Source organism: Sarcophilus harrisii, chromosome 5, assembly GCF_902635505.1.
Source record: "Sarcophilus harrisii chromosome 5, mSarHar1.11, whole genome shotgun sequence".
Taxonomy (NCBI): domain Eukaryota; kingdom Metazoa; phylum Chordata; class Mammalia; order Dasyuromorphia; family Dasyuridae; genus Sarcophilus; species Sarcophilus harrisii.
Window position 1 is genome coordinate 150,666,042 of NC_045430.1, and position 16,887 is coordinate 150,682,928.

The following is a 16,887-nucleotide window of genomic DNA, read 5'->3' on the forward strand; positions in this document are numbered from 1 at the left end:
GGCTCTTTTCAACAATGAGGTGATTCAAGACAATTCCCAGAGAAGTATAATGGAAAGTGTCATCCACATCCAGAGAGAGAACTATGAAGACTGAATGTGAATCAAAGTATAGTATTTTCATTTTGTTATTGTTGTTTGCTTGCTTTTTTTCTTTCTTATTTCTCCCTCTTTGATCAATTTTTTTGCTCAATATAGCAAATATGGAAATATCTTTAGAAGAATTACACGTTTATATCTGATTGCTTGCTGTCTTGGGTGGAGAGGAAGAAAAACTTTGTAAGGGTTTTGCAGTGGATGTTGAAAACTATCTTTGCATGTATTTGGAAAATTAATTTTTTAAAAAGATATTTAAAAAGTAAATGCATAACTTAAAGGCTTACAAACTATAATATTAGCAGTTTGTATCAAAATATACACATAGTGGGGGGAGTCATTCTGGGAGGAGATGCAATACATAGAAAATGTATAACTACTTGGTATCCAAAGACAAATGAATGCAAACCCAGTCCTCAAGGAGTTTACATTTTTACAGGGAAAATAATGTGCAAATAAATAAGAATACATAGAAAACATGCAAGATAGTTTGGAGAAGCAGATCACCAGTGATTATAGGAACCAAAAACTAAAGGCTTCATGCAGGTAGTGTTTGAGTTTTAAAATAAATAAAAAATTCCTAAACAGAAGTGAGAAGGGGGAGCTAAAATTTTAGGCTGAGATAGAGACTGTGAAAAGATATGGAGATGGGAAATAGTGTCATGTATGAATAGAAGCAGGAAATCCAATTTGACTGAGCCATAGAGTGAATGAAAGGGAATAATATGCAATAATGATAGAAAGATAGAATGGGGCCAAGTTGTGGCCAAAGTTAGGAACTATTCAGAATCCTAAAGTACGGACTATTACCAGTAGAGAAGCAAGAATCCTGCCTGGAATGGGATTCAAGAAACCTAAATTCTAGTCTCTGCTTCATAAATACTTTGTTGTTGTATATTTAAATAAGTCATTAAATTCTCCGGTCCTAGTATCCCCAACTATAAAATGACTCAATGATTTTTAAAATAATCTCCAGTTCCTAGAGTTTGTATGTATATAATCCAAACTAATGAGTCAATGCATCATATCCTTTAGAGATAACATTTAATTTATTTTATTAACATATTTAAAGTTAATATATGCTTTTGGAAAACTCAATAACTGAACCTTTTGGGTTTGACTTCGAGCTGTAGCAAATGTGCTGGTGGGATATTTTAGGATCTAGGCCTCTTCCTCTCTAAAAGGGTCATTGACTTTACCCAAGCACGGAATGAGTGCTGAAGGTGAATTAGACAGTCAGTAGACTTAAAATAGTTTACATTTATATGATACTTCTTGGCTGCAAAATACTTTCACAAAACATGATCTTATTTGATCTTTATAACAACCTTATGAAGTAATTCCACAAGTCATTACCTTCATTATCTGCGTGAAGAAACAATCTCAGAGAAGTTATATTATGCAGTAAATTACAGAATTCAGACACAAGCTTAGGTCCAAGTCTGATGTTCTTTTCACTCCAAGATAACCTAATCAGGATTTCTTAATCTAGGGGTTATAAAGGTGTTTTAAAAAGTATTTTGAAAGTTATTTCAATAAAATTTTTTTTCCTTTTAAATAAGATTCCTGCCTTTTTGAGGCATATATATATATGAATAAAAATGTATTTAAATTTTCACAAGTATATTTATACCTAGATAACAAAATTCACTTTCATTTATTGATATCTTGTAGTCAAGACATAGCTTTAAGATAACAAATCATAACCTTTTACTATAATACAGAAAAAACCTGATTTGGGGATTTCTTCATTATTCTTTATTGTTGGAGACACTATAAGGAAATGTCCTACCCAATTCATACAAATTGAAAGAATCTAAATCAGAATTAAAATAGTTAAAGAAAAGTTATACTGTCATGTGACATCAAATTTTCCTGATTTTTAATAAAATAGGAATGATTTTGGTGAATATTAAGTAAAATCCCAAGTACTTATAATTTCTAAGTACTAAAAAATTATAGAAACCACCATATTACACTCAAAAGATAAAGGTCCATAGCCCTAGTGAAAGAATACTAAGTAAATAGTGGAAACCCAAGTCTAGCTTTTCCCCTGAATTAATCACTTGGGTTCTTATTTTATGTTGTGTCAGAATTCATGAGACCTTTAAACAAAATCAAAAATTTTTGAGCTGAAATGAGTAATAGATATTACTCAGAACAAACATCTCAATTTATATATAATGAAACTGAAAATCACAATGTTTAAATAACTTGTTCATTTAATCAACATAGCTAAATCAGTTGTTCATACTAGTAGTTGGGGCAGAACTATAACTAAAATCCTTATTTTCTAAATACCAGTTTAGTCTACCTTTAGTTATATATTTAGACTTTGCCATAAGTAGGGGAACCATAAAGATTAAAAAATCTTCTAGATCCAAAACAATGAATTACAGGGCAATTTTAAGCACCATGAGAGAAATCTTAAATGAGATAATTTGAGGAAAAGGACAAGACAGTTCCCTTGAAATCATACTGGATATACTATTGCCTACTTTGCATGACTATTAATTCTATTAATTTAAAAAAATTCAATTTTAAATTCTCTCTCTTCCTGCACACATTGAGAAAACAAATTATATAATATCCATTATTTATATGAAATCAAGGAAAACTTATTTTTACATTAGTTATGTTGAAAAAAAGGAGAAAATGAAAAAAGTGAAAAAAGTATGCTTCGTTTTCTGGAGATGGAGAACATTTTTCATCATGAGTCCTTTGTAATTGCTATGGATCATTATATTGATCAGGATAGCTAAATCTTTCACACTTGATTATTGTTATATTGTTGTTACTGTATACAATATTTTCCTAGATCTGCTCATTTCATTTTGCATCAGCTCATATAAATCTTCCCAGTTTTCCCCCAGCATCATTCCTTTTGTCATTTCTTATACTACAATAGTATCCATCACAACTATATACCACAATTTCTTCAACCATTGCCCAATTGATGGACATTACTTCAATTTCCAATTCTTTGCCATTACTAAAAGATTTGCTGTAAATATTTTTGTACATCTAGGACTTGTTCCTTTTTCTTTCATCTTTTGGGGATACAAATTTAGTAGCAGTAATGATTAATCAAAGGGTATGTACAGTCTTGTAGCCCAATGGGCATAGTTCCAAAATGTTCTCCAGAACAGTTAGACCATCCAAGAGTGCATCAATGCCCCCATTTTTCCACATTCCCTCCAGAATTTATTTTTTCCTTTATGTTAGCCAATCTGATAAGTATGAGATGGTACTTCAGAGTTGTTTTATTTGCATTTCTCTTAATTATGAGTCACATATTTTATATGAACACTGAATTTTTTTCTTGAAAATTGTTTATATTATTTGACTGTTTATCAATTATCAATTGGTAAATGACTCATCTTTTATAAATTTGGTTTAATTCCCTATATGCTTGAGAAATGAGACTTTTCCTAGAGAATTTTTCTATAAAAATTTCTCCACTTTACTGCTTTTTAAAAATGTTAGTTGCTTTGGTTTTATTTGTGTAAAATTTTTTAATTTAATGTAACCAGAATTATTCATCTTCTGTGATCCTCTCTGTCTTAAATATAATGCTTCCTTTATTCATAACTCTAATGGGTATTTTTCTATGCTTCTCTAATTTTTTATATCACCCTTTATGTCTAAATCATGTGCCCAAATAAGAGTTTATCCAGTTATGAAGTATGAAATGTTTGTCTATAATTAAGTTTCTGTCAGAATCCTTTTCAGTTCTTCCAGCATTTTTTCTTGAACAGTTAGTTCTTTCCTTTGATCTTTCAGTTTATCAAACACTATATTATTATTTTTAATTTTCATATATTGTATATTTAGTCTATTCCTTTGATTAATTTTTTTATTCAGGATCAGATTGTTTTGATGATCACTTTTTTATTATAGAGTTTGAGAACTAGTAATATTAGACTACCTTCCTTTGTTTTTCTTTCAATGTTTCCTTAATATTTTATTTTTCCAGATGTATTTTGTTTTTCTCTAACCTTATGAATTAATTCTTTGAATCTTAGATTGGTATGGTACATTAATTTAAATAGAATTGTCATTTTTATTATATTTGCTCAGCCTACTGGTGCGCAATTAATATTTCTCCAATTATTTAGATCTGCCTTTATTTATGTTTTGTAATTATGTTTATATAGTTCTATTGACAGGTAGATTCCCAACTGTTTTATACTATCTGTAGTTATTTTAAATGATATTTCTCTTTTTATTTTTCTTCTGAGTTTTTATTGGAAATATATAGAAATTTTGATGACTTATGTAGGCTGATTTTATATACTGCCACTTTTGAAATTGTTCACTGTTCACACCATCATGTCATCTACAAAGAGTGATAGTTTTGTTTTCTGATTGTCTATTTTTATTTTTTCAGTTTCGTTTTATTGTTATAATTAGTATTTTAATACAAAATTAAATAGTTATGGTGATAATGGACATCCCTTCTTCACCTTTGATCTAACTGAAAAGGGAAATAGTTTATCCTAATCACAGATGATGCTAGCTCTTGGTTTTAGCTAGAGACTACTTATATAAAAGTTCCATCTATTTTGTGCTGTCCAATATTTTTAATGAGATTAAATAATATATTTTGTCAAAAGCTTTTTCTGCATCTATAAAATTGCACAATTTTTATTGTTTTTTTATTTATTGATTGATATGGTCAATTATAATGATTGTTTTCCTACTAGTGGCCCAACATTGTACTTCTGGCATAATCAACCTGGCTTTAGTGCATGATCTTTGTGATATATTATTATTATGGTCTCCTTGCTAGTGTTTTATTTCAAAATTTTGCATCAATATTCATAAGGGAAATAAGTCTGTTTTTGTTTCCCCTGGTTTAGGCATCACAATGAGATTTTTGTCATAAAAGGAATTCAGGACTCCTTATTTACCTATTTTTTCAAATAGTTTTTATAATTTTTTAATATTTGGTAAGATTCACTTGTAAATTCATTTGGTCCTGAGAATTTCTTCTTAAGGAGGTCACTGATGACTTGTTCAATTTATTTTTCTAAGATAGGGTTATTTAAGTATTTGATTTTTTCTTTAGTTAATGTGAGTGGCTTATATTTTTGTAAATATTAATGAATTTCATATAGATTGTCAATTTTATTGGCATATAATTGGAGAAAATAGATCTGATTATTACTTTAATTTTATCTTCACTTGTACATTTACTCTGTTCATTTTTGGTATTGGTAATTTGGTAATTTCCTTTCTTTTTTAATCAAATTAAACAATGGTCTACTTTATTAAAATTATTCACTTATAATTATGCTATTAAATATTTCATTGATTTATTATAAAATGTTTAAGTATTAAACATTTAACATTTAAAATATATTTTAAAGCTAAATCCTAGTGTTTTTTTTATTATTAATTCATTGGGAGGGGAAGTTAAACATTGTTTTATCATTATTTGATTTTTTACTTTTAGGATTTTTGTTTTGGTGCTAAATTGGGGGGGTTAATTTTTTTCTAGTTTTTGGGTTTGGTTTTTTTTGGGGGGGGTATTTTTCTTGAAGTTTCATGCCTAATTCACTAATCTGATCTTTCTTTTCACTTAAGGAGCACATAAATTTTCACTTAAGTACTCCTTTGGCTGCATTCCACAAATTTAGGTATGTTGTCTTTTTACTGTCATTATCTCTAACAAGATATTGTTTCTATGATTTGTTCTTTGACCCTCTCATTCTTTATGATTAGATTATTTAGTTTCCAATTAATTTTTAATCTATGTTTCAAAGGCCCTATATTGAATTAACTGTTATTGCCTTACATTAAGAAGTACATTTAATAGTTCTGCTTTTCAAAATTTGTTTGTGATGTTTTTGTCATTTTTTGAAGGTGCCATATACAACTGAGAAAAGATATATTTCTTTTTATTCCCTTCCAATATCCTCCAGAGATCTATCATGTCTAACTTATTTAAAATTCTATCCATCACCTTAATTTCTGATTTATTTAGTGTTTAGTTTTATCTAGGTATAAGAGAGGTTGAAAAACTACTAATGTAGTTTTATTATTTTCTCATGTAATTAATTCATTTAACTTTTCTTTTAAGAATATGGATGAGCTGTCATTTGGTACATATAGGCTTTATATTGGTAATACTTCACTTTCTATGGTTCCTTTTAGCATAGTTTCTCAGTCTATTTCTTTTAAATAAATCTATTTTTGTTTTTCCTTTGTCTGGAATCATGATTGCTAACTCTACCATTTTTATTTCATTTGAAGCAAAATAGATTCTACTGTAGCCCCTTATTTTAATTCACTATGTATCTATTTTAAATGTTGTAAACAACATGCTGTTGGATTGTTTACAATCCATTCTAATGTCTGAGTTCATGATCACTAGCTGTATATTTTTCTCTCTCCTCTGTTACAATTCTGCAAAACTGGCAACTAAGTGGCACAGTGGAGAGAGTCTCAGGCCCATAGTGAGGAAGACTCATTTTCATGGGATTATCTGGCCTCAGGTAGTTAATAAGAGTTGTAACTCTAGGCAAATCACTTAACTCTGTTATAGTTTCTGCATCTATAAAATGAATTAGAGAAGGAAATGGTAAACTATTTCATTTTTTTTTTTTTTTTTTTTTTTGCCAAGATAGACCCAAATGGGGTCATGAAGATTTGGACACAAGCAAAATGACTGAACAACTGCTTCTCAAAAGTTTGTTTTGCATTTAATCCCTTCTCCCTTAATTTGCTTTCCCTATCTATCACCTTTGCCCTTCTCTTAATCCCTTCTCTACTTCTCTTTTGGTTATGATGGGTATGAATTTCTATATCCAATTGTGAATGTGTGTGTGAATCTTTTTCATCAAGCTGATTAATTCTCTTTTTATAGTTTTCTTGCTTTGCTCTCATTTATCTGATTTTTAACATTTTTAAATCTTTTAAAAAGATCTCTTTTAGTTCTTTTTTGGCTTGTTTTTCCAGTATGCATTTTTCTTTGAGGCCTTCCTTTCATGCCATTATCTTCTGAGTTTCTGACTTGAACTTCTGTCATTTTTATGGGGGGAAGGGTTGGTAGATTTTTATGGTCAGATTATTTTTGTGTTCTTATTTAATTTTCCAGTCTATTTCCTGACTTTAGACTTTAGAGTTGGGCTCTTACCTCTGGGGACTGAGATAACTCTCCTAAACTTTTATGTCCTGCTGTTTTCATAGTTCTGAGGACCTATAAATTTTTGTGCTTCCAAAATGATATAATCTAGGGAGATATGTGGTCACTATTCTCCTGATCTACTCTCTGGTCTTTACTCAGGTAAGTCCTTAGCTCTTTCCCAACCACAGCTTCTCTTCACCCTAGAAAATATTTAGGGCCCCTGATTTCCTCCAACCAATAAAGTTCCTCACTGCATTGGAACTGCAATTCAAAATTCAGTAATTAGTAATGGAGTTGCCGAATGACTCAGTCCTGCACCTAATACTAGCACCAGGGACCCCCATATACTTTTTCTGACCAAGTATTCAATCTTTTTACATCTCTAGCCACTGAGTACTCTCAATACTACTAACTCCAAGACCCATCTTATATCACCTCAGTTTCGCCATGCTACTGATTAGCCACCATGTCAGGGTCTGCTGACCTCTTTTTCTGTCCTCCTAAGTTGTTCTGGGATATGAAAAGACTCACTTTGAATTTTTTTTTTTAGTTGTGAATAGAGTTAGAACTTAGAATTCAATTTGATGCACTTACAAATTTTGTTTAAAATGGAATGTTGGGAGGGCTCAGATAAAATGCTGCCTTTATTCTGCCATTTTGGCTTCACCCTTAAGCTTTGTTTAAACTTTGATCATAAAGCTAACACTGACAATGAAAGAATAGGGATTGGTTCTGCTCCACTTCAATTAGATCCAATCCAATAATCCTTTAACAGTTATATGTACAGCACTTAAGACCCATTTTATTCCAGTATATCAATATGCATTGTTCCTGAGCCTGGATGGAAGATAAAATTGCCTGCTTCCTACTCCCTCTTACTTTCCCTATCACTGTAGAAGGCAACTCTATCCTCTCATTCCTTCAGGTTCCCAATCTAGAGATATCCTTAGCTCCTTACTCTCTTTCATCCCCTCTCATATGCAGTCTATTTGTTGTTAAGACCTGTTGATTTCATCCTTGCAGCATCTGTCAAATGATTCCGCCTTTCCCTTCTGACCTTGCCATCACTCTGCTGAAGGATCCTATTGCTTCATGCCTGGACTATGGCAATAGCTTAGAGGTGAATATCACCTGCCCCAGTCCAAACCAACCTTCATTCAACCACCAAAATGATTTTCTTAAAGCACAGTGTCACTCCCGTACTCAATAAACTCCACTGACTTACTATCACTTCCATAATCATATGAAATTCTCTGCTTGTTGTTCAATAACCTAATCCCTTCCTTCTTATTTAGTCTTAAACCTTACTCCCCACCATGTAGTCCTGGATCCAGTGAAGCTGGCCTCCTTGCTATTTCAGAAATAAAATATTTCATATCTCAACTCCAAGCATTTACTTTCTTTTTTTTTATTTTAATAACTTTTTATGGACAGAAGAACTCATGCCTGGGTAATTTTTTACAACATTATCCCTTGCACTCACTTCTGTTCCGATTTTTCCCCTCCCTCCCTCCACCCCCTCCCCCAGATGGCAAGCAGTTTTATACATGTTAAATAGATTACAGTATATCTTAGATACAATATATATGTGCAGAACCAAACAGTTCTATTGTTGCACAGGGAGAATTGGATTCAGAAGGTAGAAATAACCCAGGAAGGAAAACAAGCAGTTTACATTCAATCCCCAGTGTTCTTTCTTTGGGTGTAGCTGCTTCTGTCCATCCTTGATCAATTGAAACTGAGTTAGATCTTCTCTTTGGCGAAGATATCCACTTCCATCAGAATACATCCTCATACAGTATCGCTGTTGAGGTACATAATGATTTCCTGGTTCTGCTCATTTCACTTAGCATCAGTTCATGTAACTCTCATCAATCCTCTCTGTATTCATTCTGCTGGTCATTTCTTACAGAACAATAATATTCCATAACATTCACATACCATAATTTACTCAACCATTTTCCAATTGATGGGCATCCATTCATTTTCTAGCTTCTAGCCACTACAAAGAGGACTGCCACAAACATTTTGGCACATACAGGTCCCTTTCCCTTCTTTAGTATCTCTTTAGGGTATAAGCCCCGTAGAAACACTGCTGGATCAAAGGGTATGCACAGTTTGATAACTTTTTGAGCATAGTTCCAAATTGCTCTCCAGAATGGCTGGATGTGTTCACAATTCCACCAACAATGTATCAGTGTCCCTGTTTTCCCGCATCCCCTCCAACATTCAGCATTATCTTTCCCTGTCATTCTAGCCAATCTAACAAGTGTGTAGTAGTATCTCAGAGTTGTCTCAATTTGCATTTCTCTGATTAATAATGATTTGGAGCATATTTTCATATGGCTAGAAATAGTTTTAATTTCTTCATCTGAGAACTGTCTATTCATATCCTTTGACCATTTATCAATTGGAGAATGGCTTGATTTCTTATAAATTAGAATCAATTCTCTATATATTTTGGAAATGAGGCCTTTATCAGAACCTTTGATTGTAAAAATGTTTTCCCAGTTTATTGTTTCCCTTCTAATCTTGCCTGCATTAGTTTTGTTTGTACAAAAATTTCAATTTTATATAATCAAAATTTTCTATTTTGTAATCAGTAGTGATCTCTAGTCATAAGTTCCTTCCTCTTCCTATGCTCTTTCAATTTATTTATAATCTCATTCTTTATGCCTAGGTCATGAACCCATTTTGACCTTATCTTGGTGTACGGTGTTAAGTGTGGGTCAATGCCTAGTTTCTGTCATACTAATTTCCAATTTTCCCAGCAATTTTTGTCAAATAATGCATTTTTACCCCCAAAACTGGAGTCTTTGGGTTTGTCAAACACTAGATTATTAAAGTTATTGGCTGTTTTGTCCTTTGAACCTAACCTATTCCATTGATCAACTAGTCTATTTCTTAGCTAATACTGAATGGTTTTAGTAACCGCTGCTTTATAATATAATTTTAGATCTGGTACAGCTAGGCCACCTTCATTTGATTTTTTTTTCACTAATTCCCTTGAAATTCTTGACCTTTTGTTTTTCCATATGAACTTTGTTGTTATTTTTTCTTGGTCATCAAAATAGTTTTTTGGGAGTCTGATTGGTATAGCACTAAATAAATAGATTAGTTTAGGAAATATTGTCATCTTTATTATATTTGCTCGTCCAATCCAATAGCATTTAATCTTTTGCCAGTTGGTTAGATCAGACTTAATTTGTGTGGAAAGTGTTTTGTAGTTTTGCTCATAAAGTTTCTGATTTTCCTTGGCAGATAGATTCCTAAATATTTTATACAATCAGTAGTTAACTTTAAATGGAATTTATCTTTGTAACTCTAACTGTTGGGTTTTTTTAGTGGTATATAAGAATGCTGATGACTTTTGTGGGTTTATTTTGTATCCTGCAACTTTGCTAAAGGTGTGGATTGTTTCTAATAACTTTTTAATAGAATCTCTGGGGTTCTCTAACCCCATCATATCATCAGCAAAGAGTGATAATTTGGTTTCCTCAACCAAATTATTCCTATTCCTATTCCTTTAATCTCTTTCTCAACTCTTATTGCCAAAGCTAGCATTTCTAATACAATACTAAATAGTAATGGTGATAGTGGGCAACCGTGTTTCACTCCTGATCTTATTGGGAATGGTTGCAATTTGTCCCCATTACATATGATGTTTACTGCTGGTTTTAAATAGATGCTACTGATTATTTTAAGGAAAAGTCCATTTATTCCTCTACTCTCAAGTGTTTTTAATAGGAATGGATGTTGGATTTTATCAAATGCTTTTTTTGCATCTATTGAGATGATTATATGGTTTTTGTTAATTTGGTTATTAATATGACCAATTATACTGATAGTTTTCCTAATATTGAACCAGCCGTGCATTCATGGTATAAATCCTTCTTGATCATGATGTATTATCCTGGGGATGATTTTCTGTAGTCTATTTGCTAATATCCTATTTATGATTTTAGCATCAATATTCATTAGGGAGATTGGTCTATAATTTTCTTTCTCTGTTTTCAACCTACCTGGTTTAGGTATCAGTACCATGTCTGTGTCATAAAAAGAATTTGGTAGGACTCCTTCATTCCCTATTTTTTCAAATAGTTTATAAAGCATTGGGGCTAATTGTTCTTTGAATGTTTGGTAGAATTCACATGTAAATCCATCTGGTCCTGGGGATTTTTTTTTTAGGGAGTTGATTAATAGCTTGTTCTATTTCTTTTTCTGAAATGGGACTATATAAGCAATTTATTTCCTCCTCTGATAATCTGGGAAGCCTATATTTTTGGAGGTAGTCATCCATTTTCCTTAGGTTATCAAATTTATTGGCAAAAAGTTGGGCAAAGTAACCCCTTATTATTTCTTTAATTTCCTCTTCATTAGTGGAAAGTTCTCCCTTTTCATTTTTAAGACTACTAATTTAATTTTCCTCTCTCCTTTTGCTAATCAGATTTACCAAAGGTTGATCAATTTTATTGTTTTTTTTCATAAAACCAACTCTTAGTTTTATTTATTACTTCAATAGTTTTTTTTACTTTCAATATTATTAATTTCTCCTTTTAATTTTAGAATTTCAAGTTTAGTAATTGATTGGGGGTTTTTAATTTGGTCTTTTTCTAGCTTTTTAAAGTTGCAAGCCCAATTCATTGATCTTCTCTTTCTCTATTTTATTCAACTAAGCCTCTAAGGATATAAAATTTCCCCTTATTACTGCTTTGGCTGCATCCCACAAATTTTGGTATGATGTCTCACTGTTGTCATTATCTTGAGTGAAATTATTAATTGTGTCTATAATTTGCTATTTCACCCAATCATTCTTTAAGATGAGATTATTTAGTTTCCAATTACTTTTTGGTCTATTTATACCTAACTTTTAAGGTGTAAGTTAAAGTTACACCTTAACTTTTTTTGAATGTAATTTTTATTGCATTGTGATCTGAAAAGAAAGTATTTATTATTTCTGCCTTCCTGCATTTAATTTTGAGGTCTTTATGTCCTAATATATGGTCAATTTTTGTGTAGATTCCATGAACTGCTGAGAAGAAATTATACTCTTTTCTGTCATCATTCAGTTTTCTCCAGAGATCTATGATACCTAATTTTTCTAATATTCTATTTACCTCTTTAATTTCTTTCTTATTTGTTTTGTGATTTGATTTATCTAAATCTGAGAGTGCAAAATTGAGATCTCCCACTATTATAGTTTTGCTGTCTATTTCTTCTCGCAACTCTCTTAACTTCTCCTTTAGGAAGTTAGATGCTATACCACTTGGTGCATATATGTTTAATACTGATTTTGCTTCATTGTCTATAGTACCCTTTATCAAGATATAGTTTCCTTCCTTATCTCTTTTAATTAGATCAATTTTTGCTTTTGCTTGATCTGAGATAAGAATGGCTACTCCTGCTTTTTTGACTTCACCTGAAGCATAATAGATTCTGCTCCAGCCTTTTACCTTTATTCTGTATGTATCTCCCTGTTTTAAATGTGTTTCCTGTAAACAACATATTGTAGGGTTCTGACTTTTGATCCAGTCTGCTATCTGCCTCCTCTTTGTGGGAGAGTTCATCCCATTCACATTTACAGTTAAAATGTCTAATTCTGTATTTCCTGCCATCCTCATATCCCCAGATTATGCTTTTCTTTTTTTTGCCCTCCTTCCCCCCTTCCCTAGTATTAAACTTATTGGTCCCACTTGCATCACACAGCTCTTTAGTATCCCTCTCTCCTCCCTTTGAATCCTTTCCCCTTTCTTGTATCCTTCCCTTATTACTCTTTTTCCTTTTTCCTTTTCCTCTCCCACTTTTTAATGAGGTGAGAGAAGATTCTCTATAAAACAAATGTGTCAATTATTTCCTTTTTGAGCCAACTCTGATGAGAGTAGGATTCACACAATGTTCCTCCCCCTCTCTAAGTTTCCTCAGATATGATCTAAGTTCCTTCAGATATGATCAAGCATTTTCTCTGACCATCATCCACACCTGGAATGCTTTCCTCTTCAACTTCCTTTAAATTTCAACCAAAATCCCAACTTTTACAGGAATCCCCCTTCTAGCCCCTTTTAATTCTAGTACCTTTCCTCTGTTAATTATTTCCTGCTTATCCTGTATATAGTTAACTTGGTATATATTTCTTTGCATATTGTCTCCTTGATTACATTGGGAGCTCTTTAAGGGCAGCATAGGCTTTAGCCTCGATTTTTTTAAAAATCCCTAGCACTTACCATTTTGCCTGGCACATAGTAGTAGTGCTACTGATTAGATAATCAGAAAACATTATCTAATTGATTGATTGTTACCTTTTCAAAAAAAAAATTATAGCATGGAGCAGTTAGATATCTAGTCTTCAATGAGTCAATGTAACATATGCTTTTGACTAAAGTCTGTACAGTACAGATCCACTCCCCACAACTCTGTAATTCATCACTCACCCAAGTTAAATGAGAATGGGGTATGTTTTTGGTAATCATAGTTATGCAAACATGTCTTGAGATACTATTTTAGATATTCATTGCTAACATAGAGGAACCACAAGTCAAATAGCAAAGCTTTTAAATAGTAAAGAATATCAAAGTAAACAAGTAAACAAGGGAAATCTTTTGTTTTCCCTTATATCTCACTCCCAACTCCTACAAACTTCCACAGATTAAAATGCTTCCTGTGGGAGAGGAAACACTCTCACTCTTATGTTACACTCAGAACGTCTTTCCCAATTCTAGTTTTCAGAAACTGACTGCACATATAATGCTTTTCTCATACACCTCACAAGTTGTCATTTGCTCTAGCTTCATAGGATTGTAGTTGTCATTTATGGTTAGGCTTCTCTACTGAGCTGCTGCCATCTGCTGGAGTTGTCTTTGGCTGTGGAGGCTTTTTTTCCCTCAAAGGGAATCTACTTTTTCAATATATTTTAGCTCTTTGTTAGGTCCAGATCTACTGCCTAGTCAAGAGCCCTATGAAGTCTAGATTATTTACTCTAAACACACACAAACACACACATACACCCCCACATACACCCCTATAAGGTCAAGATTTTTTTCCTATTCCCCCCCCCCCATTTTCCTGTTTCCTTTCTTCTTTAGATAGGATGAGTAAATCCCATTCAATTTCAGACTTCATTTAATTATCCAGGATCTTTCTGCACACTTCAAGGAGGCAATTATGAAAGCTAAAGGGAGTGACCTTTTCCCTGCTCTCCTATCTACATGCTTAGGTCATGCCTCCATTTACATTCCAATTTAAGAAGAAAGGAGAGTGACCTAGATTACATGTAGGCCATAGGAGGCATATCCCTGAACATATATTCTAGTTCTAAGTGTATGCCCTCTTACCTACCTCTTCCATGGCATATGACCCAACCCTATGGTAGGGGAAGTGAAACAGGCAAACAGCTACCTTACCAATGACAATCAATCAGTCATACTTAGTTGCCGTCTGTAATAGAGGCTGAGTGAAAAAAGAGATTAAGAAATCCCATATATAAAAGGGAATGAAAAGGGGAAAAGAAAATGGAGGGAATGATAGAGATAAGCACATCTATTTTGCTGTTTCTCTGTTATATATCTGAGGAAAATGCACATGCTTTCAGGAAATCTGATTTAGAACAAGTGTGTGTGTCAGATTAAGTGACAGATGACATCAGAAAAGAGAACTTTATCAATATATCTCCTCCCTTAGATATACTGAAATTTATGGAGCAACCCTCATCATTTCTAGTCTGGCTTGTTAATTGGTTTGTTGGGAGGGGCATCAACAAGTCTACTGATGCACTTTGATCCCATCTCTACCTTATAATATGTGGAGTATTTGACAACAATTACCTCTATGCTCACTAATCCATCTCTTCATTTGAAATGTGGCCCAATCATAATATTTAGGGAGGAGCTCAGATGCAATGGCCCATCTCCCTTTGGAGAGATGAATCTTATCAGAATTTTTCTTTCTTATTACAAAAGATGAAAAGTAATACAAGGTCAAATTCTTGGGGTTGGCTCTTATGGTCATCCCATCAATGGGGTTTCAGCTTAGTGTTTTAATAAATCCCTTTTAAAATATTTTTACTCTGAGTTTTACCTCTTTAATCAGGATGAAGGTCCAAGTATAGAGTTTTCCTTTGAACAGATACATATGACTGTAATCCTTCATCTTTGTGAGTACATATAAAAGAATACACCATGTACTCATAATAAAATGCTCTGGGATACAGAAATACAAGATCCCCATTGACATTTTACCAACTCTTTTTGAATGAAGTTCTTATTTTGGGAATGTCTGTTTTCTATACTTTTCAAAGATTGCTCTTCAGTGATTATTTCTATGGGATCACATACCCATCACCACACTCCAGATTCCCAGTTTGGGACTCTGGCTTACAGTAGTCCAATAATAGATTTCCAATTCAACATTGCTTGGAGGAACAAGCAGGATCTTGGTTCTTCTATGTAGTTCATAAGAACACAAAATTGATTAAAGATTTTAGGAAGTCAGAACAGAAGGAAGATGATCATAGAAGTTATTCCAGGGTTTCTTAGAGTCTGTGGATAGATTGTGAACTTGGATGGGGGAAAAAAACCATATTTTTATTTTCACAAACTGAATATAGCACTTCCTTTAACAATTTAAAAATATTATTCTGAGCTTCACTGGACTGCCAAAGAGGTCCATGACTCTAAATAAAAAAATTAATAATTCTTGACCTTGTCTTGTTTTCCCTTTGGAATTATACTATTTCAGTAAGTCAATGTGAATGTGAATAATTGAGAGTAAAGGAATCTAAAATCAGGCATAGTATTTTACCCATCTTTATTCAATCTTGTTTTTATAAAGTAATAATTGGTCTCCATTTTTGATTTTGTAAAATTTCTTTTTCTACTAAATAAGCAAATGGTATAAGCTATAAGGTATAAGCATAAGCTATAGAATGTCTTTCTATTGATTCCTTACCAATTTAAAAAGTTACATAAAATATCCATCTAATTGATTGATTAAAAATTAATAGTTCATCAAGAGTTTTATATTGTCTGGGTTTATATAATACCTTACATTACTTTATGCTCATACTACCAAACTACCTTCATTCATTATTCTAATAGGTTAAGATTTCTTGTTTTATGAGTAAAATATTTAATGTGTCTACACTGCAATAACTCAAACATGTTTTTCAAAAGTAATATACAGAAAAAGAGAACAAAAATCCTAAATTCCTATAAAATCATTTTGATGGTCTCTGAAAAAAACAGTTTTCTATTTCCAGTTTTGTGAGATAGAAAACAAAGGAAAAATAGTTTTCTTTTGAAGGGAAAAACAGAAAAAAGAAATATTGCAGCTTTTAGCTTTAAAGAACAAACAAATAAAAGGACAATAGAAAGTGGGGGGAAGTAAACCTTACATTATCCCTACCAGCAATTTCTTTTAAACACACACATACACACAAAATTAGACCATATCATATTACTCATAATTCTTTGCCTTAGGGAATTTTTTTCAATATTAGTTTTTTATCTCATTTAATAGCTGGCCTGCTTACTTTCAATGCATAATTTGTATGAATTATATACCAAAAATGTGGAAAACAATATCAAAGAAAAAATGGAACTGAAGTTCTTTGAAGGGAAATAAAGAGAAGCTTGTCTTCTACTTCTTTGTATCCTGCAAATACTCTTACA

General features: G+C 32.2%; 1 long non-coding RNA gene across 3 annotated transcripts in view; it reads left to right on the forward strand.

Moving 5' to 3' along the window:
• The window catches only part of LOC116419342, a 169,696-nt gene that overhangs the window by 106,724 nt on the left and 46,085 nt on the right, over window positions 1–16,887 (forward strand). For all 3 annotated transcript variants that reach the window (XR_004229628.1, XR_004229627.1, XR_004229626.1), the window contains one exon: window positions 5,683–5,735. This is a non-coding gene — a long non-coding RNA (uncharacterized LOC116419342). The remainder of the gene's footprint in view (window positions 1–5,682; window positions 5,736–16,887) is intronic.